We start from the raw sequence: 3,801 nt of genomic DNA, 5'->3' as shown, positions 1-3,801 counted from the left end.
AATGACTGATGAGTAGAGATGACTATATACATCTTACTGATCTGCTCTTTAAAAATTAAGGTTCAGGTGGAAACAACATTTCAGTGGGTCAAAATGAAAGACATTGTTGGAAATGTTTCCAATAATCTTTTTGAACACTGTATAAAACCTTAGTTTTGGTAAGCCCAGCACCCTCAAACTAGTGCTTGCTGCAAAGGGCTGGGCCCGATGCCCTCCTGCCTGACCCCTGGTCCTGACACCTTCTGGTAGGCAACCTGGAGAAGACTGCTGGCTAAAGTCCCTGTTTACTCAAGACTAGCCCACAGACAGATGCACACTCCATCCTCCTGGCCAAAGAGAAGTGGGCAGCCCATACATTGATAATTTCACAAAATTAAAACAGATTGCCTAGAAGCAGACAGCAAAATTTGTAAAGAGGTGTAAAGGCACACAAAGATAACGATTGGCCTTGTGCTTAGGTGGGGACTTGGATCACGTGGTATGGCAAACAGGATCAAGCGTTCACCTCTGAAGTTATATGGAGAAGCTATCCAAATCTCACAGAGGGGATGCAGAAGCTCAGAGAAAATCTGAAATTTGAGGAATTCTGTAAAGCAAGAAGCAACATGCTCCTCTTGAGGAAACATCAGCTGCTGTTGCAGCTCAATTTCTGGAACAAGCCAGCTCCAAGGTCAGGCCCTTGGAGATAAGAACTCAATGAGGTCTTAGTAATTCTGATCTGGAACAGAGAGATGGAATGGCACAATTTGTGGAACCTGGCAGGATGGTAGTGAAGCTGTGGGCATGTTCTTATCTCAGATTGGACATTTCTATATGGTACATCATCTTCTATGCTACAAGGATCTTCAGGCCCAGAAGACATATGAGATGCATCGTGGCATACACATGGCAGGGAAGAATTGGTATATTATAGGGGTCTTGGTGCTGTAGTGGTTAGGCCTTGGGCTGTGATCCACAGCATTAGCAGTTCTAAACAACCAGGCACTCTGGGTGCAAGACAAGGTTTACTACTTCCGTGAAGTGTTACAGTCTGGGAAACTGACAGGGGCAATTTTACCCTGTCCCATAGGCTCACTATGAGTTAACATCCATTCAAATGGATGTCCATTTGGTTGTTCAGTTTGGCTCATTCCATAGATGGAATTCGTGACCCCACAGAAGATCTTCACCCTTCAGTAAAGTTCCAAAGTTCACTTCTCCATCCTCACATGGATTTTGGTGGAAAGTACTTGTCCTAAGCTAATTGTATAGAATTATTGAATATCACGTGAAAATGAAACCCTGGAACATGACTTGCTGTACATAGTTTATGAGAGACCTCTTTCCTTTAGAATCCCCCTATTCATCTAAAGGGAAACCATGGCCAATGGTGACCAGGCCCTGGTGGCTTCTTGGCAACATTCCCATTTCTGGAACCACTTTATAATACCTGGCCAGCCCCACTCCCAGCATCTGAGAAAATAGAACCCAGACTAAAGTTTGAAGCATGTTCAAATAGAACTCATATCATGAATAGAAAGGAAAGGAAACATTGTATATATGTGTTTTATAATTACAAATTGTCATTTCATTTTCCGTATTGGGAAGAAATGTCCATACCCTACCTCTCCTGCCCCATCTTGCCCTAAGGACCAATCAAGGAAGGCCTTGAAAACATTGTTGCCAGTCACACAGAGAAAGAACTCAGGGCCTTTCGATCTCTCAGAAATATGGAGCCCAGCTCTTCAAAATCATCACATAAATAAAAACATACCACATCACTCCCAAGAAGGAAAAAAAGAAAGATAAACAACAACATCAGCGCTAACAACACTCATAGAAGATTCTGATGTGAATCTCTCACCAAAAGAAATTTTCAGAAGGCTGCTTGGAGTAATTCAGGAGATGAGGGAAGCTACACAGACTATGGATGCAATGGTAGAGGAGATGAAGTCCAGGATAGAGGGGATGAAGTCCGTGCCCCAAAGGGAAATACAGTAGCTAATGGATGAAGTAGCAGAAGCTGCACACAAGATCACCAATCACAAGAACAGACTAGAGCAGGCTGAGAACCGTATCAGTGATCTCAAAGACAAGCAGGCAGACCTCAGCAAATGAGAAAGACGGTCAAACAAGATAATTGAAAAGTCAGAGGAGAACCTGAGATCAATGACTAATGCTATGAAAAAGGAACAACAGTAAAGAAGTTGACAGATAAACTAACAAGGAACTTTCTGGAAGAAAACTGTCCCACCTTAATGAATGAGTCACTCATACAGGAAGCAGAGAGGACACCAATTAGAATAAATACCAGGAAGAACTCACCAAGGCACATAATGGTTAAGCTATCCACCTTCAAGGACAAAGAGAAAATCCTAAGAGTAGCAAGAGAAAGGAAGACAGTCACATACAATGGCTCTCAGGTAAGAATATGCTCAGACCTATCAACAGAAACCATGAAGAGGAGGAGAGAGTGGAGGAACATCTTCCAAAAGTTGAAATTTAAAACACTTCCTCAAGAATCCTCTACCCTGCCAAATTAACTATTAAGCTAGAAGGAGAGATAAGGGTCTTCCAGGATAAGGAACAACTTAAAGAATATGCTGCAAGACATTCAACTCTGCAGAAGATCTTGCTGACCGACTCATGGCCGGAAAACCAATATCTGCTAAACACAAACAGAACACCATACAGTCCAACTCCAACCAGAATCCAACGAGCCCATAACAATCACCAAGATTACATGGCCTCAGAGGGAGAATAAGGCAATAAAGAAACATCCCACTAATACAAAGCACAGTGATAAAAAGGGTGCTAGGAAAACACCCAAAACAAAAGGCACAAGATGACAGCAATGAATCCATAGTTCATGATAATAATTCTAAAAGCAATGGCGTTAACTCAGACACTAAAATAAAAAGGCTTGCAGACTGAGTTGGAAAACATAGCCCACAATCTGTTGCCTGCAGAAAACACATCTTAAGCTCACAGAGAAGAATAAACTAAGAATAAAAGGCCGGCAGAAGATATACCAGGCAAACATCAACTCAAAAAAAGTAGGGGTCGCAATCCTAATATCGGGCAAAATTAATCTCAAAGTTCAAACCATAAAAAGAGAGAAGGAGCTAATGCTCAAAGGATCACTGTACCAGGAACCAGTGAGCATAATAAATACATATGCCAATTGGGAGACCCAAAAATTTGTCAAATTATTTAAAACATGAACAAAGATATCACAGATTCAGCAATTACAGTACGTGACTTTAATACAACACTTTCAGAGAAAGATAGATTATTGGGAAGGAAACTCGGAAAAGAAACTGTAGAGTTAAACACTACAATTATACAACTAGATCTGATAGACATAGTTTTTCATCCAAACGCAAAAAAAATCACATTCTTCTCAAATGCGCATGGCTCGTTTTCGAAAATAGACCACAGGCTGGGACACAAGTCAAGCCTGAGTCAATTCAAAGACATAGAGATAACGCAGACAGCCTTCTCATATCACCATGGCTTAAAGCTGGAGAACAATAAAAGGACGACCAGAAAAACAAGGGCAAACAACTGGAGGATGAATAATGATCATCTGCAACATGAGTGGGGACTGGCCCAGGTTAGAGAGGAGATCAGCATATTTCTAGAAGCTAATGAGAATGAGAATGCAACATCTAAATTTATGGAATACAGCAAGAGCAGTCTTCAGAGCAATAAGGGCATATATGAAAAAGGAAGAGAGCCTTATGATGGATATGATCTTACTAAACCTCCAGCAACAATCCCTCCAATAGCAAAAGAAAGGAAATCAGAAGACTCAGTACA

At 41.3% G+C, this 3,801-nt stretch overlaps 1 pseudogene; it reads left to right on the top strand.

Annotated features, from left to right (window-relative positions):
- Positions 1-1,019, top strand: part of LOC101643278 — a 14,363-nt pseudogene extending 13,344 nt beyond the window's left edge.
- Positions 1,020-3,801: the final 2,782 nt, after the last annotated feature.

The sequence above is a fragment of the Echinops telfairi genome, unplaced genomic scaffold (genome assembly GCF_000313985.2).
Source record: "Echinops telfairi isolate 266 unplaced genomic scaffold, ASM31398v2 ScPeMD7_3;HRSCAF=10, whole genome shotgun sequence".
Classification (NCBI taxonomy): domain Eukaryota; kingdom Metazoa; phylum Chordata; class Mammalia; order Afrosoricida; family Tenrecidae; genus Echinops; species Echinops telfairi.
This window is presented reverse-complemented; position numbering and strand designations above follow the sequence as displayed.